This window comes from Anguilla rostrata, chromosome 16 (genome assembly GCF_018555375.3).
Source record: "Anguilla rostrata isolate EN2019 chromosome 16, ASM1855537v3, whole genome shotgun sequence".
Lineage (NCBI taxonomy): Eukaryota > Metazoa > Chordata > Actinopteri > Anguilliformes > Anguillidae > Anguilla > Anguilla rostrata.
Genome location: NC_057948.1, coordinates 33,068,814 through 33,082,536, shown reverse-complemented (window position 1 = coordinate 33,082,536; position 13,723 = coordinate 33,068,814). Strand labels below are relative to the sequence as shown.

General features: G+C 45.5%; 1 protein-coding gene and 1 long non-coding RNA gene across 2 annotated transcripts in view; one reads left to right on the top strand and one right to left on the bottom strand.

The window, feature by feature from the left end:
• Positions 1-3,803, top strand: part of LOC135242017 (uncharacterized) — a 43,636-nt gene extending 39,833 nt beyond the window's left edge. Inside the window, exon 3 of the long non-coding RNA XR_010326199.1 lies at positions 3,447-3,803. This is a non-coding gene — a long non-coding RNA (uncharacterized LOC135242017). The remainder of the gene's footprint in view (positions 1-3,446) is intronic.
• LOC135242016 (ethanolamine kinase 1-like) overlaps positions 1-13,723 on the bottom strand; it is a 52,875-nt gene that overhangs the window by 24,690 nt on the left and 14,462 nt on the right. The window lies entirely within an intron of this gene.

Sequence of the window (13,723 nt, the reverse complement as noted above, 5' to 3'; positions counted from 1 at the left end):
GGGCGCTCGGTTCTCCAGGGATGCTCGGCCACTTCCTGTTAAACAAAAGCCTGCGCTTCGTTTAGCAGGGATACACTAAGTGTTGTCCCACTTTTATTTTCGATTTTCATAAAACCGGAATGCGGTTTCTTATCAGGGCTAATGCGCCGAGCGTAATGAATGACGTGCGCTGAATGTTTTCGCCCTCTTTTATAGAAACGACAAAACATCACTTAAACCGACTACATAAATAAATACGAGCTTTTACTTCTGCGGAAAACGATCTCCGAACAGGGGAGGTAATTTTGCGAACTAACTCTGAATCTGTGTTCGTACAAAATTGTGCGCTCATCTAGAATAGGTTTTAACAGGGATGTCATTTTGCAAACCGGGCCTGTGTGGCCTGTGTTTGAAAATATTGAGATCTGTTCCCTCTCTCTTCTCATAGTGATTTCTTAACCGGGGGACGTGGGGTTTAACAGTTGCAGCTCCAGCGTCCCTCCTCTTCCTCCGTTTTAAAATGGCTGCCTTCACAGGCCACAGTGTGTAAAATGACCCCAAAACAGCCATGCGGCGCATTCGCTAAATTCCGAAATTCGCTATCGGTACATTTAAAATGCGTCTTCTTTCAGGGGAATCATGGCGCAACGGTGTCTTTGATGCAAACTCCTCCTCCGTATCGCTGCCACACACCCCCCCCACCCCCCCCCGTGAACTGTCAGATTAATTAGGAGGAGCAGGCGTGTAGCGGTTAAAATCGTAATACTAATTTAGCCGGTGTTCTGCGCTGTCGCTGTGGGTGGCATCGACAGGGCTCCGCGTCACCTAAACGCGGCCGACGTGAAACAGATCGAAAAAACCGAGGAAAGGCCCTGCGGTAGGCTTCAGACGAACGCTAACTCGTTAACGACGAAATAAATTAGCGTGTACGAACACACACGGGCGAGGCCACGGTAGAACCACAGGGCAGTCTCCTTCATCGGTGCGGAAGTGAGACTTCTGACTTCTTCAGTAGCACACGGACGGAGTGTAGCACAGTGGGTAAGGAACTGGGCTTGTAACCAAAAGGTCGCATGTTCGATTCCCGGGTATGACACTGCCGTTGTACCCTTGAGCAAGGCACTTAACCGATGCTTCAGTATATATCCAGCTGTATAAATGGATACAATGTAAAATGCTATGTAAAAAGTTGTGTAAGTCGCTCTGGATTAGAGCATCTGCTAAATGCCTGTAATGTAATGTAATACACGTACACACACACAGAGAGGTTTCTCTAACGCGCATGTTCTGCAAACAGACGCCGAAGTTTGATTTGCTTGGACGTGCCTCAGATTCGGTTTTCACGAGTCGTTCTACGGAAAGTTTTGTCGCCCTAATTACAGAACTGGATGAAAAAGTAATTAGGACAGCACTGGACAGAATTTCACAGTCGGTCCTTCAACGATATTTTAAACATGCTTCATTACAATAATAGTTTTGCCCATTAATGGCATGTGTTCTGTTTAATTGCTTGAGATGTTTGGGGTAGTTTATTGAACGCATCAGAAAAGCATGATTCGGGTAAGATCATTATGCATTAAAAGAACTGTCAGGGACTAAAGTCATGGACATAGTTAAGTTATTCAGTTTTGCGTCTGGACAATCAAATCAAATTTGTTTGTGTTGTGAATTTCACCAAAAAGATAGTGACATTGTGTTTTACTGCAGAACTGTGTCTAAAACCCTCTCAAAGGTGAGCCTGGGACAGCAATGGGGGGAAAAAACGACAGGAACCTCATCATAGGACCCCATCCTCCACTGCTGGCTCAGGGTTAGAGTTCACAGAACAAAGGCTCAGTGTACTTGTAGTTTTTTGGCTGGACCGCAACAGTGGGGCCAGCCCTATGAACACGAATGTCTGTGACTGAGTGACCGAGTGAGTGAAGTTACACCATTGGTCAGCCAAGTTCTGAAGTCGCACCATTGGTCGGCCGGTCCAGCCACATACTAGGTTTTGACCTGGTCTTGTTTATGAAGCAAATGAATCGCGATCTCCTCGGGGTGAGATACACGATGTACCCGCCATGGCTGCCGGGTACTGTTCTCTGTGGAATTTGGGGAGCCAAATTTGGTTTTATTGGTCTTACAAAAATCAGGTTTCATCTATTTGATCGCTCGTTTGCGGTCTAGTTCCGAGTTTAAAATAACAGCATTCACGGCTATATGAATCGAGACGAGATGTTTTGAGAAGTCTGATTGCAGTCACAATCTATAACAGTCTCGCGCGATTCAAGATGAGCCAAAAAGTATAAAGTTTGCATTGACCTACTTACATTTTTTTCCAGCTTTCTAAATGTTATGAAAATACTGTGTGACTGAAGTGGAAAACCGAGAGCAGCTCTGATTCAGACATGACGCTCCCTATTATGTCTTTGTCCTTGTCATCGTTATTGGTTCTTGCAATTAAATATTTACATAAACGTGGCTGTTCTACAAAAAAACACACATTTCTGTCTATCTCTTCCATAAATAAAATACCAAAAATACGTTTCCACATTTTAGAAAGATGAAATATGAAACCAATTGTTTTGTTCCTCTGAAATCTCATGTGATCCCAGCTATTTCCCCTGCTTTAATTAATCACCCCCTATTTTAGTGCAGGAGAGAGAGCCTTTGCGATCAGGTGTATTTCAGTCTGGTTAATCTGTCTTCAAAGGTAAAGTTTAGTCAAAGTAATTGCGGCCCTCATAGGATCACTGGTAGAGAGTTACAGGGAAACACAATGTTAGATGTTAGGAGGCCAAAAATCTCACGTTGAAAAAATGCTGCATAAATGTCTGGTTATGGAGCGTGCATCCTGAAACAGCCGACTGCTTTCATCCCGTGAGATTCCCGATTGGGAGGGCTGGATACTTCCTGGGAATCCATGCTAAAGCATCCGGGATCGTGTGTGTGTGTGTGTGTGCGTGCGTGGTGGTGCGTGGTCGTGCTGTGCTGTGGTGCGTGGTGTGCTGTGCGTGCGTGGTGCGTGGTGGTGCGTGCGTGCGTGCGTGCGTGCGTGCGTGCGTGCGTGCGTGCGTGCGTGCGTGCGCATTGTGTTTGTCTCCTATTCCTATTAAAATTATTTAAAATTATTTTTTTTTTGTAACGCATCCCTTTTTAAACGGAACAGAAACCGCGGGACGGGTAATTTAAACACCGTTATACCTGTTTATGTTTTGGAACAAACAGTGAGGGGATGCGTTTATACACACCCGGCGCACATAATTTAGGAGTGAGTGTTGAGATGGGGGCAGTTTCCTGTTTACGGGGCGTCGGATGCTCCTCGCTAATACACTAACTCATTTTGATGGAGTGTCTGCTCACGTCATTTCATTCTTTCACCGCCCCCCTCCCCCAGCCCCCCCCCCCCTCCCCCAGCCCCCTCCCCCCATTTTTTTTATGCAGACAGGAGATTGATTTTCATATGTTTTTTTTTTTTTTTTGAGCCTGGACCACGGTCAGTCATAGCGGTAGGTCCCGCTGCTAATTGTGTTTTTGCGGGGAGAGGAGAGAAGAGAGGAGAGGAGAGGATGGACAGAACGAGAGCTGAAGGTGCAGAACGAGAGCTGAAGAGGCTGAACGGTTGCTGCTTATTTTCCACCTTTCTTCTCTTTTCAAGTGTTTTTGGGCCCTTAGATTTTTATTTCTCGAAGCATAAAACATGTTTTGAGGGCTTTACTTTTATGCTAATAAATTGGGAAAAATCTGCTGCTGAATGCATTGAAAATACCTTTTTTAAAATAAGAAAATGAAGGCTCTTGACCTGTGGAACTATAAAATAAAAACCCTGAAGTTATTTAAAATGTTTTTATTTTCCTTAAATGTGTGCGTGCGTGCGTGCGTGCGTGCGTGCGTGCGTGCGTGCGTGCGTGCGTGCGCACATTATTAACCAGGAAAATAAATCTGAATATGTGCTCACATTTAAATTTAAGACAAATCTGCACATGGAGTAATAGAACGCCTATTACTTGGCCCACCTACAACAGAAGCATTGTTCTGAGCTAGAACCAAATGCACATTCATTTTGTTCACACATTCGTTTACTTAATCTCAGTCACACATTGATAAGCCGCCCGGTTCGTGAAAGGTAAATGCCCAGTCTCCCCGGGTTGCTGTGGGTCTTAACAGAGCTGCTCTTATTGGGGTGCACGGGGAACGGGGGGCTACAGGGACCTGTCTGTCACAGGGCCTGTTTTGAAGCCACACTCTCGGTGGAAATGTGCCCCCCCCCCCCTTTGTACCCCTTCTAGCTAAATTTGGGTTGTTAAAACATGAGGGGGAGAAAATCCCCAAGTGAAAATTTTTACGGACCATTATAATAGTCCGTGATAAAGAGAGATGTCCGAGATCGGGAGTTACGTTTTGTTTTATTTATTCCATGGCCACAGCTGATTGAATAGGGATGATTGGTGGTGTATTCACTCACGTTTAAATTAATCGTTTAAATTGTGGATGATGCCATTACAGTGAGTATAAAACCTATTTTATTAAAGTAAACATCAAACCTTTAGTCTCATGTAATATGTTCATAAAAACGTATTGTGTGCATATGTAGCACAGTAATTATACATTCATAATTTGATTATTTTTAAATATATATATATATATATATATATATATATATATATATATGCAATAAATGTAATGTATATATGCAGTAAGGATAACGGATTGGCATACCAACATTGCTGTATATATGTGGTCTGTTGTCCTTTGTCTTATTGATGTTACAGAAAACCTGTTCGGGGCATGAAATATGTAACACCGATTGATTTCTTGCGATTTTAGCCCGGAAAGTGGGGCAGAATGTTAAATTAATAATCTGCCTTCATTGAAAAATTTATCAGAAGGATTTCTCTCATAATTGTGTTGTACAGCGGTTAATTATTTGAGCTTTCTGCGGCCCCCCCCCGGAGGCCCGGGGGGTTTTCGCTGGAAATGCAGCACGTGATGATCAACACGGCTTTCTCCACGCCTTGCCCTGGGTGACAGTGTGGTATAATGGCTAAGGAGTTGGTCTTGTAACCGAAAGGTTGCAGGTTAAATATTTTTGCTGCTTAAATATGGAGATATGGCTGCGACAGTGTGTACAGTGCCTGGGTTTGCTTGTGTGTGAGATGGCGTTGGAGGGTTAGGGAGAGGAGATTAAACTTAAACACACTCCAGGAGTTTATGTCTGTGTGTGTGTGTGTGTGTGTGCGTGTGTGTGTGTGTGCGTGTCTCTGTCTGAGGAGGGGCAGGGCGCTGGTGGTGAGAGGGGATGTGCCTGAGATGCTGCTGTATACTGGAACAGCTGGAGGAAATGAGCTCATTTGTGGCCTTAAATCTAACCAGCCGAAAAGCAGAGTATTTCATTTGTACCGTGCTCGTAAAATGGCTTTTAATTAGATGACCATAATAATCAGTGAATACGGACTCTCTTTTTTTCCTCTCACTTTATCTGTCTCTCTCTCTCTCTCACTCACACACACACAGTGCACACACAGACACAAAGGCACACACAAGAAGGGCATACACTCAGTGAAATATGTGAAAGCACACACTCACAAAGAGATATACACATTCTGCCTTAAATGAAAACACAGACAAACCACCCACACCACACACACACACACACACGCACACACACAAAGGTGCACACACTCCTTGAAATACACAAAAGCACACATAAAGAGATATACACATTCTCTCTTAAATGAAAACACACACACACACACACACACACACAGGCACATACACTCCTTGAAATACACAAAAGCACACATAAAGAGATATACAAATTCTCTTAAATGAAAACACACACACACACACACAAAGGCTGCCACCAGCCTTCCTGCCAAACCCCTTCACTATCGAATCTTGCCATGGTGTTCTCTTTTGTCTCTAAACCAAATATAGTGTACATTGTCCGAGGGTTGTGTACAATGGCGGTGTGAGCGGGGGTGGGTGGGGGTGGAGGGGGAGGTGGGGGGGCCGGTTCCAGCGGCTGAATGGCGGCCGTGTGGCCGGCCGGGCCGGTGAATGCTATCTCAGGGCCCCAGAGTGCCGAATTCATGGCGTTCCCACACCGGGGCTCGGGGTGGCTCTGGGGAGACGGGCGGTGGCGGCGGCGGCGGCGGCGTTGGCGCTCGATAGGAAGTGTATTCTCTCTCTCTCTCTCTCTCTCTCTCGTCGGGTCGGTTCCCCGGCAGCGTGTCGCTAAGCGTTTCCGGGGGCCTTATCAAACCGGCGGACGCCTTTTTTTTTAATTTTATTTTTTTAGAAAGCCCGGGGCGAACAAAAGCGCCAGGCCGCCGCACTCCGGAGTGCAGCAATCTTCCCTTCCCATCAGCCCCCTGCACCCCCACCCCGTACCCCCCCCCACACCCACCACCACAATCTGCCTCTATCTGCCCCCACAGAACTGCTGCTCTGTGATCTGCCCCCACACACGCCGCTCCACAGACAACGCCTGAAGAGAAACTTCCATTCCAAGATGGAGGACAGTTGCTGGTTGAGGAAGCTTCCCTTCAGTTCCCTCAGTCCTCCGCCTTGGAACGGAACATGGAAGCTTCTCTTCAGGAGAGCACTCGACTTTCGGATGAGTACAAATCTAATGATTGAAGGGCGTTGCCAAAGAGTGAAGTGTAGAGCAAAAGTTTGCGTTTTTTTGGGTTAGGCCCGAGGAATTTCACACCACGCCGCCTGTTCTGGCCGTCAAGGCTAGAGCTGGTGAGGTTGTCATGGATTTTACGATATCAAATAATGCATTTCACTTATTTTCTGTCAAAAGCACAGTCGCTTATCACTCCATAGCACCCTCCTACTAGCTCATGCTCACTCAGTAGGCACAGAGCAACTGGGCCTACCAGATCAAAGCTGCACTCGGAAGCCCACTGCAAGAGCCATGCTAATCTAAAGATGCTGTGAAATGTACAAGATATTCAACTTATAATCAGCCTCTGCCCGCTTTCCATTTCACGTAGTATTGCTGCGAATGAAAGGACGTAAGCCTTAATAAGCTGGTGGTTGTCTACCATAGCCCTTAGGTTATTTTATTTTTGTTATAAATAGGTTGTTTTTACATGCTCAAAATTCGGTGTACTAGAATAGGCTGAAAGATGAGCTTGACATGATCATTAAATTGTTGTTAAATGCACTTGTTCTGCACTACAGGCTAAAGCCAATTAATGCATCGTCTACTTTCCAAATCGACCTTTTCGCTGTGGTGAATTACTTATTAGCCTAAAATAGTTTTATTCCATCTTTTTTCAGTTACAGTTGATTTCTCTTAATTTAGAAGAACAGTGTGTTTCAATGAACAACTGATGATACAAGATAACGACAGCTTGTATTCAGAAAGATTTACACACACACAGAATACACACAGATGCAAATAGCCTTTTAAAACATATCTACGATACTTTCAGATAGTTTTTAAAAAGTGTGCAATTATGTTACGTATTTTTAAACATACCTGCCTATCATGCTCATATTGATGATCAATTTGGTCGGAATCAGTTGTACAGGAGAGAAAGAGGGTGTAAATAACATTTAAGAGAGAGAGAGAGAGCTGTAGTAATGGTATTGGAGGGGAGCAAATGTGTGTGCACGTGTGTGCGTGGGAATGTGCATGCGTGCGTGAACGTGTGTGTGTGTGTGTGTGTGGGGGTGTGGGGGTGTGTGGGTGGGTGTGCCTGTGTGTGTGTGTGTGTGAGAGAAAGAGAGCTGTGGTGGATTTATAGTTCAGCACTCTGAGGGTGCACCTGGCCCAAGAAGACCATCATTTCCTCTACTCAGGACCCAGGACCTCTTCCAATCTCTCTCTCCCTCTCATTCTCCCCCCCTTGCTCTCTCTCTCTCTCCCCCCCTCTCTCTCTCTCCCTCCCCCTGGCTCTCCCTTTCTCCCCCTTGCTCTCTCTCCTTCCCTTGCACTCTCTTCCTCTCTCTCTCTCTCTCTCTCTCCCTCTCTCCCTCTCTTCTCCCCCTCCCTCCCTCCCCTGCCTCCCTCTCTCCCCTCCCTCTCTCTCTGTCTCTCTCTCCCCTCCCCCTTTCTCCCCTCTCTCCCCCCCCCCCCCCGCTGGGTGGCTCTTGCGTGGAGAGGTCTTGTGGCGGTGCAGGGTAATCTGCGCACGCAGCCGGCCTTTCATGCCACACAATGACGCCACGCTGCTCGAGGCTCATTAGAGACGTTTCCTGCCCTCGCTGCCGCTCTTGCACATTGTATCTGCATAGATCTGCAACCCACAATAAAGCAACAATGATTTTCCAATAACCCACCCCCCCCTCCCCCAATACTGCTGCAAGTTCAAAATGCAAATGAAGGGCATTTTTCTTGTACTTGTTTGTTAAAGGGAAGTTCAGTGGTACAGAGCATCCTCTAGCACAGGCCAATGCTGCAGCTGTGTCCTCTCCAACCCCCCACCCCCACCCCACCCCCCCCCATCACCTCTCTCTATCATGGCCTCAGATCTCACCAAAGCTTCCTTTTTTTTCTTTCTTTTTTTACACTTGTTAACTCAACAAAGGCAGTTGACCTCCGAACGGGGGACTAATTACCTGTGTCACTTTTCACCGCGTATGAACAGGCACACATGCTAACGCATGTTTTAAGAGGAGAGACCTCGCACAAGCTGCCACTTCACAGGCAATAAATACCTGTGAGGTTTTTTTTTTTAATACTTTCTTTTAAAAAATGTAGCACACCTGCATTTTCACTTCTGTGCCATTATTATTTTCAGCAGTGTAACTATTTCCCCATTTTCACTTATTTCAGTAGCATTTAATGTGCAGTGTATGTTTATTGAGGGGGTAGTCTGTGGTGTTAGGGCCAGTTGTTTGTAAGTGTAAAACACGTTTCTTTCTTGGTAAAAATGTACATCACTTCCATTGTAGAGAAGTATCATATGCTACCGCCATCTACTGGAAGCCATAGTGCACTACAGCTCCACTGTCGGAGTTGAAACTTGTTCTTCTGCTCCAATGTTTTTTAAAAATTAAAAAATATGTCTCTTAAATGTTATTTGACGCTGATTTTAAAAAAATGAACTTATTATGTGAAACACAGAGGCAAATACTGAATAGATTTAAGATGGGATAAGATCTTAATTTAGGTGTGGACTAATTGTGTAAAATTAAGAATATTTAGTAGCTATTAGTTTTTAGCTTCATGAGATTTTTTTTGTTTTTTTTTTGCTGTTATTAACAAATTTGACATTTTGTGACCATAACAAAAGACTGTGTGTCCGTGTATGTATGTGCAAATAGTGTAGTGTGTGTGTGTGTGTGTGTGTGGCAATTATCTACTCCTAAAAACCTTTTCACATTCAAATTTTCGTAGCCAGTAAGTGTCTGTTCACTTGTTTTAACTGTACGTAGAATTTACTTGCAAATTGCATTTGATACGAAACCTGCCTGCAAGGGTACCGTTGCTAATTAATTACATTTACATTTTATTTGAAATGTATAAATTTATTTTCTGAGGTGTTAACTGATTAATATTTTTTCATTAGTTCTCTTCTGTCAGGCGGGCTGCTCTTACAAGCGAAACCGGCTTTCGCCGCTCAAGACTTCACATTTTCAAAACGGCCGTTCCAGCGATTTTCTGCCAAATGTCGAAGAAGCATTTTCAACACTTGCTGCGCCTGTCTGCCAGCGCGAGCGCGGAGGTGAAAATCTGGTAGGAGGCGTAGCTATGGGGAGAAACGCGTCTTCGGTGCGGCGGGAGTTCGGAGACGAGTCGTTAAGTAACGGTGTTCTCGCTCCGCGTGGCGTACGATGAAGAGGGCAATCACGAGAATGTACGGAGGTGACAACTTGGAGAGGAGAGAAGCCTGTGGCATGTGCCGCGTGGAGAATATTGGAAAAATATCACATCTGGGCCTTTTTCTGATTCCTGTTTATTTTGCGGTTCTGACAAGCATCCCTACAAGCAGATGTAGAAGAGCGTGTTTTATTTTTTTTTTCCCTTTCTGTATGTCCGTTAAATTACAAAATCTTGTTTTTTCATGGTACCCCATTAAAATATTGAAATGTGAGAGCGCGCTGTCTATTTTAGGAAAGTTTGAAAAGCAAATCTAACTTTGCTGTCACGTAGTAGTATTGCGCAGGCCAGACATATGAGCTGTATGGCATGGCTGTTCTGTTCTGTAAGACCAATTGTCAGTTCACATGTGGGTCATATGCTTGAAATTATAGCGATAGAGACATTTTTGTTGGATGCTCAGAGCAGTGTACACAGGTGATGTTTTTACATCCTAATCTGTTAATACAGCAGTATATTTTTTATTTAAGCTATTTAGCACCAGCAGTTACTCCAAGGTCCAATTAGTGAGCCTGCCGACATCAGTGCATCACTCCGTCCGCACACGCACAGCACCAGTAGGTCTCTCAGATCTGACCAGGGGGTGCTGGCTAAAGGTTGAGATTTAAAGGATGTTTAAAGGGGTTCATGAAACAATTGCCCCAGTACTCTTGAACTGCCTCCCTTCGGACATACGGTCTCTGGACACTGTTGGCACCTTTAAAAAGCCACTGAAGACTGGCCTTCATGTCATCTTTTGTTTCAGTTGTCTCTGTATGTGTGTTTGTTATACCGTTTTTATTTAGCTATTTCCTTGTGATTTTGCTCTAGAAAGGCGCTATATAAATAAACTTTACTATCTTACAATGGCAGTGCCTCAGCTTGGAATTGAACCTGCAACATCTAACCGTTGTACCACACATTTCAAAGCTAACTGCCGGGAAAGTGTTTTGTTGGACTCGCTAGGATATAGATCCATGTTGCGTTTAGGATACCTAGCAAAACACTTTTCTAGTTTTTATTTTTCAGTGGAAAAACTTCTGGTGTGCTTTAGCACTTTGTATGAGAACATACTGTTCGAGTCAAAGGTCCTTTGAATCCAGGACATTTTGTTTTCTCAAACCTGTTGTTGTGAGTTTTGATTGTGAGCTGTCAGTGCGGGGGATGCGATGTCTCATCGCTGACGCGCAGCGTGAACCGCGGACCTGAGCCGGCTCATGAAAGAATGCATGCGTTTGGCCTTTGATATCTCCAGATCGGCACCTCGGCGCGTCAATACGTTCGAAAAATAATTGGGTTTCGTGTTCACCGCGGATCAAAAATTACAGTTTTCATTATTGTGTCCCGTTGCACCGTCTGTTTAGCATTATAGATTTTTCATTTTTATTTTTTTGCCAAACCTCGGCACTAGCGGAAAGCTCACCCCGAATGCCATTGTGTTGCTGTGCTGATGAGCCCTGTCCAGCGAGCTTCATAAAGGCCTGTTCTACATTCACACCGCCCGAAGGCAGTTTCCCTAATCATATTAATGAGGAGTGAAACATGAAAATCTGCAGCAGGAACGAGGTTTCGACGCGAAGACGAGTCCTATTTACTCCACGCTCATCCAGTGGCCTTCATCTGGGCACAGAAAAATCAACCCCAAGGTCTCTATTGATCAGCCTTGAATCTGCTTTTACAACATGGTGCCATGGTTATTATGAATCGGTTTGATGGATGAATAATTTTATAAAGCGCGTGCTGCATTAAGTATTTACTTTTAAATAAACAATTTCAAAGGGGGAGGCCAGGCTGTGATGCCCTTTGTGTGACTTCTAAGCCTGCTGGTGCTGGAAAACGCGGTCAATACCGAACACCGGTTAGTCTTTCTGTGGCTTTCACACGGACTCACCTGCAAGACTGATTCACACAGGCTCACCTGCAAGACTGACTCACACAGGCTCAACTGCAGACTGATTCACACAGGCTTCACCAGCAGAATGATTCACACAGGTTTACCTGCAGACTGACTCATACAGCCTCTCCTGCAAAACATGGATACACGGTTCAACCGAGGACCTGATTATTAAGCCTCGACCACTGTCATGGACGTTGCACAGAACACAATCACTCTGCGCAACCACGCAGGATGGTTGTCATAATGGTGAAGCCCCCGCTGTTTAGGCGTGTTATCCGGGGGTACTTAGCAGTATGAGGATCGGCCTCTGGGCTGGCCCTCTCCCTGGCGTACCTGGTTTGAGGTGAAAGGCTGGTCCCCCATGGCCCTATCTCGATAGGCTGGTCCCCCATTGGCTAATAAAATCCCCCAGCACCACGGAGATACGAGCTCGTATTTATGAGTCTGTTGGTTAATGAAAAAAAGCAGATGTGCTTTTTGGACTACCCCCCCACCCCCATCCACATCCAAGCATTAATATTTCAGAGGGAACCCTTACTTAAAGCAAACACTGCTGAACTTTTGACTGATAAGGGGGAATCTTCAGAGGAAGCAAGTCTGGTCCTTTGTAGCGTCTGGAAGTCTCTGTCCGTCTCTAGGTCCTGGCTGTGCTTAGCGCGACGGTGTTAGCGCTGCTAGCTAATGACCTTCGGTGTGCACTTAACGTACGTCGCTTCGGATAAAAGCGTCTGCCAAATTAATGTAACGTAATGTAATGCTACGTCCGCTCGCGTTCCCCGCTTGCTTTCCCGCTACACATCTTCCTCGGGCCTCTAAGGGTGAAGCCACACGTCCCCCGACGAAATCGCCCGGCGTCGCTCTCGCCTCTCACTATCGGTCGCTTGTGGTGAGCGTAATAACATTTTTTTTTTTTAACGGGGGGACAATTTACATGTCGGATCTGATGAAGATTAAACCTGTGTCTTGATATGCCCCGTAGACAAGCTACTAACATGGAGGAGAAAAAAAAACGTCAAAGAGACCAAACCACTCGACACTGAAGCAGCTGCGTAAAAACACTGTCAGGACCGACAGGAATGATGGAGAACACTGAAAATAAGACCCGGGTTGAAAGAAAATGGAAGTATCCTTTAAATCTCAACAAGTCTGAGATAATGTGTAAGCAAGCACTGATCAATGTACAGGATACAGGTGAGGCTACCTGTATTTTCACTTTGGCATTAATTGTGTTCTACTGTGCTGTAACTGCACTGAGCAAAAGTCCACAACGTGCACTGACACAACCCTCCCTTACCCCCCCCCCCCCCCCGGAAATACCCCTCCCCCCGGGGCCTAAGGCCTCCGCTGTGCAAGATCAAAACATGGAAACGGTTTTTAGGAAGAGGCGACGCTCGCCCCCCCCCCGGCGGCTGTGCTGTGTGTGTGTGTAAAAGTGGTGACCCCCTTAATTAAGAGGGGTCACTCAAATCTAAAACACTTAAACCGGGACCCATCGCCCCAGCTTCTGTCTTTCGGTTTCCTGGAAAACAAAAAAGGTGGGTCACCCTTTGTAGTGTGTTTTAAGAGTGTGACAGTTGAGGGGGTTGTGGGGGTGGGGGGGGGGGGGGTGGTTCTGCTCCTCTTCCTGTATTCATCCACCACCTTCCTCGGAAAAACCCAGCGGGAGTCGCGACTACGAGACCACAACAAAAAGGCGACTAATTCAGACCAAACGTCCCCCCCCCTTTAACATTCAGCCAGGGCTTCATACAGGAGCCCGAAAGTAGAACCTGGCAGTAGAAGTGAAAAGACTCCCTGCAAAGGACTAATAGAAGTTGAGACGTTGTATTCTCTCTCCGCCTAAGGTCAGAGGAGTGCTTTTCAGCTCCGATGTCTGCTCGGAAACGTCCGTCCTTTTAAAAAAAAAAATAAATATATATATTCTTACCACAGATAGGTCGGCAACTGTAATTAAGCTGAAATTATGACTTATGGAGAAATGAATGCGAAGAAGCCACACAGAAGGTTTTGTATGAGAAATGAATTTGCCCCCGTCTGTAGTCACT